Below are 14,972 nucleotides of genomic sequence, written 5' to 3' on the forward strand. Positions count from 1 at the left end.
TAGAGATGGAGATCACATGGAGGGTTGTCAATAGGGGAGAGGGAGGGGGAAAGGGGGGGAAAGGTACAGAGAATAAGTAGCATAGATGGATGATAGGTGGAAAATAGACAGGGGGAGGGTAAGAATAGTGTAGGAAATGTAGAAGCCAAAGAACTTATAAGTATGACCCATGGACATGAACTATAGGGGGGAATGTGGGAGGGAGGGGGTGGGCAGGATGGAGTGGAGTGGGGGGGGGAAATGGGACAACTGTAGTAGCATAATCAATAAATATATTTAAAAAAAAGGAAAAAAAAAGAAAATACTAAAGGAATTCATCACCACCAAACCATTATTGTATGAAATGTTAAAGGGATTTATTTAAGAAAAAGAAGATCAAAAATAGGAACAATAAAATGGAAATAAATACCTGTCAACAATTGAATCTAAAAAACAAACTAAGCAAACGAGAACAACAGAGACAGAATCATGGATATGGAAAGCATTTTGATGGCTGCCAGATGGGAGGGGGGTGTGGGGGAATAGGTGAAGAGGTGAGGAGATTAAGAATTACAAATAGGTAGTTAAAGAATAGCCATGGGGATGTACAGTACAGTATAGGAAATTAAGTAGCTGAAGAATTTCTATACATGACTCATGGACATGAACAATGGTGTGGGGATTGCCGAGGGAGTGGGGGTAGTGGGGGGTCCTGGTTGGAGGGGGGCAAAGGGGAAAAATTGGGATAACTTTAACAGCATAATCAATAAAATATAAAAAAAGGCAAGTGCATTTTTGCAGACTACATAAAGACAAAAATTGTTTTTTATCCAATCTGACAATCTTTGTTTTTTAATCAGTATATTTAGACCATTCCTATTTAAAATGATTATTGATATATTTGGATTAAAAACCACCATCTTGCCCTGGCTGGTGTGGCTCAGTGGATTGAGTGCAGGCCTGTGACCCAAACCCCGAGCTTCAGGCCAGGTCCCCTGTAGGAGGTGTGTAAGAGGCAACCATACATTGATGTTTCTCTCCCTTTCTCCCTCCCTTCCCCTGTCTAAAAATAAATAAATAAAATCTTTTAAAAAATTAAGAAATAAAAACTACCATCTTGTTAGTTGTTTTTTATGTGAAGGTTTATGTTGTTCTGTTTCCTTTTATTCTGCACTCTCTGATACTGATTGAGCATATTTTATGATGTCATTTTATTTCTGCACATAACATATTATTTATACCTCTGTTAAAAATTTTCTTATTGTCTGCCCTAGGCAACATACAATATTAAATTATATGAATTCATTTTCAAATAAAATCATACCATTTCATGTGCAGTGAAAGGGCCTTGGCATTATATGTTACCAATTCATTCTTCCTATCTCTTGTATCATTCTTGTCATATATTGCAATTTTACATAGGCTGTAACAATCAATAATTGTTATTGCTTTAAAGTTACTTTTGAAGCAGTTAGAAAGTAAAACACTGTTTGAAAAGGCTTACTGTACATAGTAACCAAGACAGACATATAGGTCAGTGAACACAATAAAGAACCCATGAACAGATATTCAAATACGCCCAACTGATTCCTGACAAAGATGCTAAAGCAATTCAGTGGAGGAGAAGGGTAATACTCTTTTCAACAAATGGCGCTGTAGCGATTGTATATTCACAGGCAAAAACAAAGGCAAAAACACCTGAAATCCAAACAAAAGTTACCTTACAATGAACCATGGATTTAAATGTAAAATATAAAACCACAAAACTTTTAGGGAAAAAAAAAATCTCTGAAATTTAGGATGAGACAAAGAATTCTGAGATATCAAAAATCCATAAAAAGAAAAATTGAAAAATTGGACCTAATCAAAATTTAAAAGTTCTGGTTCTGTGAAAGACCCTGTTACGCAAATAAAGGAAAATCATTCTTCTACTTCCCCATACCATCCTGCTGGAAACATCCAAATAAATTCACCTAGATTTCTAACCTACTCTGTCTTTACCAGAAAGTAAAACCCAGGTGACCAAGAACGTTGAAGACTTTCGATGGAGAATCTCCAGGTAAGAAAGGATTACCAAAAGCTCTGTTGCCCGCACACACATTCTCAGCATATCCCTGGACAAACCTTGGATTAAATTCTCATGTCAAAAATATGAATGGAATGAAGATCAATTTGTTACAGAAGTGTTTTGGAGCCAAGCCTACCTGTAATTTCTTCAACCAACCCCGTTTATCCTCATCCTCTTCCTGGAGACAGTAAAGGACAATGGTGATTACAGACTCTGGTGCTGTCTTAGACACTGTGCCGTAACTCCCACATCCCCTTTACTAGTCAGACTGATTCCCCGGCTGCTGCAGGACAGCCACTGGCAGACTGTCCAGTTGTCAGTTCTCTTTGGGACTGCCTTGGGGTGGTGAGTCACCTTGCTCTTCGTTGCACACACTCCCTTCCTGAGGTCCAATGACTGGTGCCACGCAGGGATACAAAGGCCTGGCGGCTCCCTTTCCCCAGTTCTTAAGAAATATTTCAGCTTCAAAGCTCTCTATCCATTGAGACTGAATCACCGTGCAAATTCTCCCTCCACTAAATTCTCCTTCCTTCTCTCTCTTTCTTGCCCCTCCAAAAGCGGTTATCCCATGAGGTCTCCCTAATAAACCTGTGTGCCAGTCTCCATCTCATAGTCTGCTTCCTGGGAAACCTAAACCGTGACAGAAGGCAAACTGATGGAATCCAAACCATGTCTCTAGCCTGACCGGTTGTGTGACTTCTAAAATGGGAATTATATAAGGAAGGTGGGTAGGTTGACATGAGGTTTGAAGGCATTAAAGACATGTAAAATGCTTAGAAATGCACCTAGCACACCATGGACACTCACTCAATAAATGTTAGCTGTTCCGATCATTTCCCCCATTCACACATGGTCAAAGTACACAAATTTCTTTACAGTATGAGAATCACTGAAAGTTAGGAGCTGGAAAAGACTTTACAAGTTCACCAAATTGTATGCCCTTAACTTCCAGCTGATGAACGTGAAGTCCAAGTAAGTAACAACAGTCAGGGTTCCAGAGTTACTAAGTGACAGAACCAGGATTCAGACCAGGTGGGACTGCATCCATTGTTCTTTCCACAAAGCAAGGCTGCCTCTCAATCTACATATACTTTGCAATTAAATGAAATTTAGCAAGTATTGAGTTCCCCCCCTTCACATTCCAGCCATAATTGAACCTCAGCTCTCCTCTGAAGAACACTGCCTCCCGTATATCTCTCTCCTGCACTTCTCTACCTGACCCTACAGATAGCGTGGGTGTTTCCTTTGCTTTTCATTGCTACTTTCAGAAAACTGTCCATTCAGAAAATTTCCTTCCAGAAAAACTCCTACCTTTGAGACTCACAACAGCAGGCTGTCCGTGTAGTGGTCATGTGCCCTTATTTCTTTAAGACCTGAACACACTAGTCACTCTATTCTCTCCAATACTACTGATACAATTTGTGGTGATCTCAATATGCAACATCCAGGACCCTTCCATGCCCAAGCCTGTTTTTGATTCCTCTCTTCCAAAGCCCTGTCTTCCACCCTCCTTAGCCACCCACTCCCAGCGTCATACTTTATACTGGGTTTCTAAAGTCTGGGAAATGTCTGTTTAGAAACCATTCTTCCATGTGCAGGAATATCCTGCTAATGCAAAACATCAAGCATCTCTGGCCCTTGACCATAAAATGCCAGTGGCAACCCACCACCACAGATTTCTCAACATCTCAGTGGGGGAGCAATACCACTCCAGGTGAGAACCACTTACTTAAACCTCATCATTACTAATAAACGCAACCCTCTATAATCTCAAATTCAAGTGTCCCTCTCTCTAAGTACCACTTACTTCTAACTTACTACCTCTAATAGGACTCTCAAGAATTCTTGGACTCCCTAAGAACCTATAGATTACTATCAATTGAGCTTAGTATCTTTTTCCTGCTCTTGACCCTAGCAAGTCCCCACTTCCTTTCTTATACAGCTTAAATTTCAAGGTCCAGCATTGTATCTCATACACTTCTAATGTCCTTGTATTTTCTTGCTTCACTGCAGTCCTTTGACTAAACAACAACCCCATTAACTCACCTAACTCTATGCCTGTAATGGTATGCAAATACAATACCTGAATCTGACTGGAGAAAAACACACAACTTATGTTAATAATCTCACTTTAAATCCACAATCAGCCCTGGCTGGTGTGGCTCAGTGGATAGAGCGTTGGCCTGCAAACTAAAAAGGTTGCTGGTTAGATTCTAGGTCACAGCACATGCCTCGGCTGCAGTCCCCCAGTTGGGGGTACGAGGCAACCAGTCATTGTTTCTCTCACACGTCGATGTTTCTCTCTTTCTCCTTCCCCTCTCTCTATAATAAATAAAATCTTTAAATCCATGATCAGTAATCTCAAGTTGACCAGTTACGTCTCCTGCTGTCCTAGCAGACTACTTTATCCTCTCTCCTTCCTCCCTGTCTTCTCAAAGCATTTCATTTCACTGAAAATCAAAGACATTATCAAAAGAAAACTTTAGGGTATATCATCTCAAATCTACCTGCCTAATCTGTATTTGCCTTCTTATTATGAGGGACTTGTGCTCACATAAAATAAATGTTTCTATTGTAGACTAATTTTCATCTCTTTCCCTCCTCAGGGACATCATCACAGGACTGTCCTCTCTCTGGTATATCACCAGATTTCTCCCTTTTATCATTCCCATTGGTATACAAACAGGCTGTTAATTCCTCCCATCTTAAAAAGTATTAATAAAAATAAAACTTCCATAATCTACAACCCTCTCCAGCAATTTCACTTTTTAGCTCCATTTTGTAGCAAAACTCCTGGAAGGAGTTGTCTATCCATTTTGTGCTCAATGAGTTTGTCTACACATTTTCTCCCCTCTCTCTTTTAATGCTCTCTCGGATCCAATTAGATTTTTATCCCCACTCAAATTAAAATAGCTCTTGTCAAAGTTTTCAATTAACTCCATGTTGCCAGTTGAGTCCATTCTTGTTATTTGTGGTAGTTTTGTTCCATAAAGTCACCTTGCACACTGAACTGACAAATTCTGAACCACTGCTCCCAGGGAAAATAGAGGGTAAGGTTCCTCCAAACCTCTCGGCACATTTTCATCGATTGGTCAACCTACAACCTTGTTTTATGTGTGTTTCTGTTTAAAGACACCTTATATCCATACACTGTCAGTTCATTAACAGTGAACTCACAGTTAACAGCACTACAGCCCTGAGTGAAACTTATTTAACGTATGTATTTTCTCCATAAGGTACAGCACAGCGCACCTGCACTTAGACAACACTTCAGAGCTATGCTTGCAGGCCATTTTAAACAGCAAAATCATCAAAGAGAAGCACAAAATGCAAAAATCAGGCACTAACTAGCACACAAAAAGAATTGTTTTTTAAAAAATATAGCTCATTGATTATGCTATTATAGTTGTCCCAATTTTTCTCCCTTTGCCCTCCTCTACTGGCACCACCTTCCCTCCAGCAATTCCTCCCCCACTTAGTTCATGTCCATGGGTTGTGCGTGTAAGTTCTTTGGTTTCTCCATTTACTATACTATTCTTAACCTCCCTGTGTATTTTGTACCTACCAATTATGCTTCTTAATCTCTGCACCTTTCCCCCATTCCCTCCAAATGATCTCCATATCTGTGATTCTGTTCCTGTTCTGGTTGTTTGCTTACTTTATTTTTTAGATTCAGTTGTTGATAGTTGTGAATTTGTTGCCATTTTAATGTTCATAGTTTTGATCTTCTTTTTCTTAAATAAATCCCTTTAATATTTCATGTAATAATGGCTTTGTGATGATGAACTCCTTTAGCTTTACCTTGTCTGGGAAGCACTTTATCTGCCCTTCCATTCTAAATGATAGCTTTGCTGGATAGAGTAATCTAGGCTGTAGATCCTTGCTTTTCATCATTTTGAATATTTCTTGCCAGTCCCTTCTAGTCTGCAAAATTTGGCTGACAGTCTTATGGGAACTCTTTTGTAGGTAACTCTCTGCTTTTAAGATTCTCTCTTCTCTTTAACCTCTGGCATTTTAATTATGATGTGTCTTGGTGTGGGTCCAACTTGTTTGAACTCTCTGTGCTCCCTGGACTTGCATGTCCATTTCCTTCACCAAATTAGGGAAGTTTTCTTTCATTATTCTTTCAAATAAGATTTCAATTTCTTCCTCTTCCTCTTCTCCTTCTAGCACCCCTATGATTTGGATGTTGGTACATTTGGAGATGTCCCAAAGGCTTCTTATACTACCTTGTTTTTTTTTGAAATTTTGTTTCTTCTTGCTGTTCTGGTTGAATGCTTATTTCTCCCTCATGTTCCAAATCGTTAATTTAAATCCTGGCTTTATCCCCTCCACTGCTGGTTCCCTACAGATTTTTTAAAATTCACTTAATGTAACCTTCATTTCTTCCTGGGTCTTTTTTATTTTGTTGCTGCACTCAGTGAGCTCTTTGAGCATCCCGATCACCAGCGTTTTGTATTCTGTATCTGATAGGCTGGTTATCTCTGTTTCACTCAGTTCTTTTTCTGGGGTTTTGTTCCATCTTTCATTTGGACCATATTTCTTTGTCTCCTCAATTTGGTAGACTCCCTGTGTTTCTATGTATTAGATATAGAGCTGCTTTGACTCTTAGTAGCCTGGCCTATTTAGAAAAGTCACCTGTAAATTATGTGGGGCAGAGCCTAAGGTAAATTGCCAGGGTGGGACAACCTGCTTTACTGCTTTGTGGCTCCGTGTGGCTGGAGGTCTCAGAGAGGGGGCCACACTGCTTCCTTGCTTCTGGAGGTTTTTCCGGCATGTGCTCCATTTCCAGTCACTTCACCCACTTCCCATATGCCACTGTCCCCCTTCCAGTTGTTGTCCTGGTGGTGAATCCCAGAATGGGTAGGTTTGCAGACGTCCTAAGTCGTGCAGACCCTTTAAGTAGAGTCTCCTGAAAATCTAGGAGTTTCTTCCGCCACCCTAACCCCCAATGGTTTTTACAGCCAGAAGTTAGAGAGATTTATATCTTCCTAGCGCTGGAACCCTGGGCTGTGTACTCTGGCCTGGGATTGCTTGCTCCCAAGGTATCCCTCCCGATTTTTATCCATTATACATGAATGTGGGATCATACGTTCTGCCATCCCTCCGCCAGTCTCTGTGACTCTATCCCTCTTACCTATCTGGATGAATGTGGCTCTTTAAATGCTTGGTTGTCAGACTTCTATACAGCTCAATTTTCTGACTGTTCTGGATGTTATTTGTTTTGAGATCTAGTTGTAATTCTTTCTATGGTTGTGGGAGGAGGTGAAGCATATCTATGCATGCCTCCATCTTGACTGGAAGTCCACACAAAGAACTGTTTACAGAATGAAGCTAAAATAAGACAGAGCACTGTCTTTTCAACCTCAGCTAGGAAGGTATGTGAGAAGTGATTCAATTTTTTCACCACTCAGTGTATCTCCACTAATGACCACAAAAGTACTTTCAGTTTTGATTTTAGGGTTATAGGTAATTTTTATCAAGTAGGCAAATTTGCAAACACAGAATCCTTGAATAATGAGGATCGACTGTGTAATAGGTAATTTTTACTCCTCGATTGACCTACCAGTAGCATTTTACACAATTGACCATTACCTTATTCTTAATTTCCAATATCCCAATTTCTCTTGATTTTCCTCTTACCTCACTGATCATCCCCATGTAATCTCCCCAGCCTCAAATCTGGAGTGCCCCAGAGTGAAATCCACTGACCTTCTCTCTGACTATAGTCACCCTGTAGTAATCTCATCTAGTCCCATGACTTCAATTACACTTATATTAAATATATATTGTCCCACAGCTCTTGGATGCTCTGTTGTTTTTCTCCCCACTTTTTAAAAAAATTTGGATGAATTTCTGTTGACTTATCTTCAAGTTCACTAATTCTCCTTATATGTGTCAGGTCTACTAATAAGCCCCCAAGCATACTCCATCTATGTCATAATTTCTTTTCTGGCATTTCCATTAGACTCTTTCATATGGAGTCCATTCCTCTGATGAAATTTACTATCTGCTCATATATGTTGTCCATCTTTTCCACTAGAGCCTTTAAGGCGTTATTCTTTGTTATTTTAAACTCACTCCCTGACAGTTTTAACAATTGGGTCATATTGAGTATACTGACTTTTTTTTGACAGTGGTTGTTTTTATTTTTGCTTTTTGTATGTTTCACAATTTTTGTATGAGTGGTGGATATCACTGTAAGACTGTATAAAGAAATAGTATTTATGCCTGAAAATGGGTATACCTCTTCTACTAGCTATTTTTTTAATCCTCACCCAAGGATACCTTCGTTGACCTTAGAGTGAGAGGAAGGGAGTAGAAGAGAGAGAGGAAGAGAAACATCGATGTGAGAAACATTGACTGGATGCCTCCCATACATGCCCTGACTAGGGATTGAACCCACAACCTAGGTATGTGCCCTGATCAGGGATTAAACCTGCAACCTACCGGTGCATGGAACAACGCTACAACCAACTGAACAATTCCACCAGGGCTCTTTGACTAGCTTTTGCGAGTGGGGTAGGGAAGGGCAGGAATTGAGTCAATCTATTCAGGAATTGAGGCTGGGTTTGGGTTTTCTTGCTATCATTAAATGCAGTATCAGCTTCAAATTCCCCTACTGTGACCTACCTACTGCTTAGAGTGGGTACTGGTTTGTCAGAGAGTTTTTCTCAATGTTTTTACTCTGCCCTCAGCTTTAGGCTTTCTCTGTGCACCTGCTCCAGAGGCTCTCTCCATGCTCTTTTCCCTTCCCACGGGTAAACTGCTGTCGATTTAGTTGCTAGCAGGGGAAAGGCGCTCTGTTATTTTGAACCTAGTTTCATGCCATATCCAGGAAGTCCAGGAAGCTCGGAGAGTCCCAAAGAAGCTGGACCCAAGGAGGAACACACCAAGGCACATACATCATCATTACATTACCCAAGATTAAACGCAAGGACCTACATCCAAGATTACTGTATCCAGCAAAGCTATCATTTAGAATGGAAGGGAAGATAAAGTGCTTCCCAGATAAGGTCAAGTCAAAGGAGTTCATCATCACCAAGCCCTTATTATATGAAATTTTAAAGAGACTTATCTAAGAAAAAGAAGATCAAAACTAGGAACAGTAAAACAACAAAAAATTCACTACTATGGACTGAACCTAGAAAACAAAGACAAAAACAAACTAAGCAAACAACTGGAATAGGAACAGAATCACAGAAATGGAGATCACATGGAGGGTTATTGGTGGTGAGGCTGAGGGGGGAGAATGTGGTAAAAGCGCAGGGAATAAGAAGCATAACTGGTAGGTACAAAACAGACAGGAGGAGGTTAAGAATATATAGGGAATGAAGCCAGAGAAGTTATATGTAGGGGAGGTGGGTATGCTGGAGGGAAGGTGGTACCTGGTAGAGGGGGGCAAAGGGAGAAAAATTGGGACAACTGTAATAGTATAATCAATAAAATATACTTTTTAAAAAGAATAAGGCAAAGATGATGGGATGCCATTTCTGTGATTATGTTGTTTTATGGCAAAGGAAGGGAATATCCTTCCCTTGATTATGTTATATTGCATGCCTGTGTTGCTAGCAGACTCATTCGCACTCTTTTGGACTTACAGAAGCAGGCTGTCCTGCTGTGAACTGCTGGTGGATGGGCCACATGGCAGCAAGCTGCAGGCAATCTCTGAGTTGATGGTGGCCTCCAGCCAACAGCCAACAAAGAAAACTGTGCCTCTCAGTCCTACAACTGCAACAAAATGAATTCTACCAACAATCTGAGTGAACTTGGAAATGGAATTTCTTCAGTCTAGCCTCCCGATAAGAGCCTAGCCCTAGCCACCTTGATGGTAGCTTGGTGAAACTGAGGCAGAAAATCCAGCTAAGACATGCCTCATTTCACAGAACCTGTGAGGTAATAAATCTGTCTTTTAATCCACAAAGTTTGTGGTAATTTGTTTTCCACACAGAAAACTAAAACAGATAGTATCACAAACTTTATAAGCCAATCTCCTAATGGCCAGCTTCTCAAAAGGAAAAGAAAAGCATGTTCCAGTGCCATCCATCTCAATAAATGGCAACTCTATTCTCACACCACAAATTGTATTCACCCCACAAACTGTATAGTCAATCTTGACTCCTTTTTTTCTCTAAAACTCACATCGAATCCCGGAAGCAAACACTGCTGGCTTTACAACCAAATTATGTGGAGACTAAGCTGATCTCAGTACCACCACTGCTACCACGCTGGTCCAAGCCACTGCTGTTTCTCAGGCACTTCACTGGAACTGCCTCCCAACGGGGTTTCCTGCTTCCACTCCACAAAGCAGCCAGAGTGAACCCATTAAAATATCAGCCAGACAATGTTTTTACTCAAAACACTCCAAAAGTTCCCCATCTCACCTAGAATAAAAACCAAAAATCATACAAAGATTTCTAAAAAAGCTTCATATGTCAACTGGAAACGTGTATGCTAACTGAATGCAGCTTGGAAGGTCCCATGAGATTTCCACAAGTGGGTTGTAGACCCACCCTTTGAGGCACACCTCAAATGTCACCTCCTCTATGAAGTCCTCCCTGAAGAAGTTCTGTGCTTCCACAGCACTGCACGCATAACGCATTATAACATTTATCACTTTACTGTTGGTCTCCTTTACAAGATAGTGTTCCGAGGAAAAAACAAAACCCCAAAAATCTCACAGTAGCATGTCAGATCTATGTTATCGGGCATCTCCCTTTTCACCCCCTCTCTGCCTCATCTTGCATTGCTCTCTCCACGTTCTTCCTTCTTCCACCACAATGGCTTTCTTGCTGTTCCTTAACTATTTCAAGCACCTGTTAGTCTCAGAGTTTTACAATTGTTGGTCCATGAAATTGTACAGGTGCTTCCACAGATAGGACTTCTTTGACTACCTTATATAAAAAGACAAGTCCCACTGTCCCCACCAGTAACTCCCTATCCTTCCTACCCTGCTTTACTAGTCTCCACACACATCCTGCCCACTGGTATCTGCTTTATTGCCTCTCTCCTGCCAAGGCCAGAATTCAGTTCCATGAGAGCTAAGACTTTTGTTCACTGCTGCATAAACTGAATGACTGAATAAATACAGTTAGATATTAGACAATGTTTTCTTAGAGAATTTAAGCCTAACAGTTAAGCCATAAGGATATTTTGGATATAGGCAGTGACATTATTTTTAAAAATCACTGTACAGTTATTTATAGAAGTTACTCTAACAGCGTAAATACACTTCTGAGGAAACTTGGAAAACATTCACATGTAACAAAAGTAAGATATATAACTAAGCTAACTGAATTAAAACATTTCTTGGAAGGATTCTAATAACAGAAAGGTAACTGAAAGACTCCACCATTATTTTTGCAGTACCATCTGAAGACACTACTGTCGTTCTTCACAGAGATGGCTGAGCAACAGAGAAGCATGCATCCAGCTTAAAGAATTGACCCTGTAGGTTCTTAGTTCTCAAACTTTTTGGTCCCAAGAGCCTTTTACACTCTCAATAATTATTGATAACCTCAAAGAACTTTTATTTATGTGGATTTTTTCTGCTAATACTTACATTTAAAATTAAAACAGAAATTAAAAAAATATTTAACAGTTCCTTTTAAAATAACTACAAATCCATTGTAAGTTAGCATAAATAACATATTTTCATTAATATAACTAAATTTCCTTGCCAAAACTTGTGAGAGAAATGGCACTGTTTTACATTTTTGCAAATCTCCTTCATGTCTGAGTTAATGGAAAATGGCTAAATTCTCTTACTGCTTCCACATTAAGTATGTTGCCAGATGTTGTTTTAGTTGAGGAGCAGTGTTTTAATAGTCTTTTCAGATAATTGTGGATATTCTTTGATACCACGTCAATACTCAACAGTTTGTAGTCTCTTAAAGTTTGTTTGCAATGTACAATCTGAACTCTGTGTTAACATTCTGTTAATGTTAAAATCCTTGGTCTATCTTGCACTTGGAATAGATCTTATACCCATATGTGACTTTGTAACATAATTTTGTAATTAAAAGTCTGTAATTTCTGGGAAACTGTCAAGTTCACAACGGTGAATAAAAGTTTTCCAAAATTCTACTTTTTGCTTGAAAGTTTGTATCTTACCACTGGCAACAAATCCTGTAGATTATTTTCCTTAAATTGGGTCAGGTGCATGGATCAGACAAGTTGAAATTAAAAACATACCATTTGTTCCTCAATATGCATGCCTGTTAATTTAAATCCCCTAATAAATATGCCTATTTTTCAGTTCAACAACAACATTTTCTGTACATCCACAAAATCTCCTGAACTGAAATTTACCTCCTGAGGACTTCTGGTTAAGATGGCAGCATAGGCACAGCTCGCCACCTCACACAACCACATCAAAATTACAACTAAACTGTTCTAAACTATAGAACAGCCATTACTCAGAACTGTCAGAAATGGAGTTGAAAGGAAGTCTGACAACTATAGAATTAAAGAAACCACATCCATCCAGACTGGCAGGAGGGGACGAGATGTAGAACAGACCGGTCCCACACCAACATAAGGTGGACAAAAGTTTGGGAGGGGTATCATGGGAGCAAGGAATCCCAGCCTGACACCGGCCTGCCTAGCCCAGGGCTCCAGTGCCAGGAAAGTAAGTCCCTATAACTTCTGGCTGCAAAAAGCAGTGGGGACTGAATCAGTGGAAGAAACTTCTGGAGTCCCAAGCAATTCCTGTTAAAGAACCCACACGTGAACTTATTCAGAATCACTCCCTCGGAGCTCTAGCACTGGGGTAGTAGCTTGAAAAGGCACCAGTGGCATACAGGGAGGAACTAAAGGGTCTGGCATCAGGGCAAGAGCTGAGGGACAGCCTTCTCGAAGACAGAAAGGTGCGCAAAGGTCATTGTCCCTTTCCTAAACCCTCTCCCACACAGCCACAGGGATGGCAGGCATGGTGCCACATCTGAGACTACATCAGCCTGGCTAACACTGATTATCCTACCCTGGAGATCCCCTACGATTCTGCCCCACTCAACCTAAGGGCCCACCCAAGTTATTAACAATGACTTTTCCACATGAATGGCTGGTCTTGGCTCAAGTTCCACAACTTCCTAAATCCTCTCAAAACAATCAACAGTGGTCTCAGGGAGCCCATAACCCCCATACCTCTTCTCAAGTGGCCCCAGGCCTGGCACTAGTATCAGCGAGCCTGGAATCACAGCTTGGCTTCTCCTGGGAATCTCCAAGCCCAGCACAAGTAGCAGCCATTGGCAGGTTGCTTTATAGCTGGTGCGGGATGGCCCTGGGCAGAACACAGTTTGGGGCTGATCTTGGCCTGTACCACCTGGGAAACCCCAGAGCCTGTGCACCCAGTGGACAGTGGACAGCTATAGACTATGTTGGAGCACCACCACCCTACCCCTGCACAGCTGATCCTCCATGGAGGGTGGAGATAGGTGGTCAGTGGTCATAGCCAGTCCTTCTAGTTGACATGGGTAAATCCCTCCCAGTGACCTGCCAACGGCAATCAAGGCTCAACTGGAAGAGGAGGGTGTACTCAGCCCACACCAAGGGCACACTTTGTCCAAATGAAAGAACACATCCTAACTCCAGAAGAAAAACGGAACAAAATGGAGATAAGCAATTTATCAGATGCAGAGTTCAAAACACTGCCTAGAAGGACATTCAAGGAACTTAGTGAGGACCTCAGTAGCATAAAAAAGATCCAGTCAGAAATGAACTACACACTAATTTAAATAAAGAACAATTTACAAGGAAACAACAATAAAGTAGATGAAGCCAAGAATCAAATCAATGATTTGGAACACAAGGAAGCAAAAGACAACCAATCAGAGCAACTAGAAGAAAAAAGAATTCCCTCCCCCCCCAAAAAACACCAAAAACAAAAAAATGAGGATAGTATAAGCAGCTTCTGGGACTTCAATCAGTCCAACATTCATACCATATGGATGCCAGAAGGAGAAGAGAAAGAGCAAGAAACTGGAAATCTATTTGAAAAGATAATGAAAGAAAAATTCCCTAATTTGGTGAAGGAAGTAGACATGCAAGTCCAGGAAGCACACAGAATCCCAAACGAGATGCATGCAAAGAGGCCCACTTCAAGATACAGCATAATTAAAATGCCAAAGGTTAAAGATAAAGAGAGAAATCTTAAAAGCAGCATGAGAATAGAATTAGTTACCTGCAGGGAAGTTCCCATAAGACTGTTAGGTGATTTCTCAAAAGAAACTTTGCAGGCTGGAAGGTATGGGCAAGAAATATTCAAAGTCATGAAAAGCAGAGACCTAAGCCAAGATTGCTCTACCCAGCAAAGCTATCATTTAAAATCGAAGGGCAGATAAAGAGCTTCCCAGACAAGAAAAAACTAAAGGAGTTTATCATCACCAAATCATTATTGTATGAAACATTATAGGGACTTATTTAAGAAAAGAAGATCAAAACTATGGGCAATAAAACAGCAATAAATCCACACCCGCCAACAACTGAATCTAAAAAACAAACTAAACAAACAAGAAGAACAGAGACAGAATCATGGATACGGAGATCGTTTTGATGGTTGCCAGATGGGAGGGGACTGTGGGGGAGTAGGTAAAGAGGTGAGGGGATTAAGAAGTACAACTAGGTAGTTACAGAATAGCCGTGGGAAGTACGGTACAGAATAGGAAATGGAGTAGCCAAAGAACTCATATGCATGATCCATGGACAAGAACAATGGTATGGAGATTGCCTGCGGGAATGGGGGGTGCTGGGTAGAGGGGGACAAAGAGGGAAAAATTGGGACAACTGTTATAGCATGATCAATAAAATATAATGAAAAAAGAAGAAAAATGATTTACCTCCTAAGACTATTAGTCTGTTTCAATTAGTGCAATAAGTCAAATGATTTTTCATTTTTCTTATGTAGAAACAAAATCAGCTGAAAATA

The 14,972-nt window shown here is 40.5% G+C and overlaps 1 protein-coding gene across 5 annotated transcripts in view; it reads right to left on the reverse strand.

The window, feature by feature from the left end:
- ATF1 (activating transcription factor 1) overlaps positions 1-14,972 on the reverse strand; it is a 67,190-nt gene that overhangs the window by 42,342 nt on the left and 9,876 nt on the right. The window lies entirely within an intron of this gene.

Source organism: Desmodus rotundus, chromosome 3, assembly GCF_022682495.2.
Source record: "Desmodus rotundus isolate HL8 chromosome 3, HLdesRot8A.1, whole genome shotgun sequence".
In the NCBI taxonomy this organism is placed as follows: domain Eukaryota; kingdom Metazoa; phylum Chordata; class Mammalia; order Chiroptera; family Phyllostomidae; genus Desmodus; species Desmodus rotundus.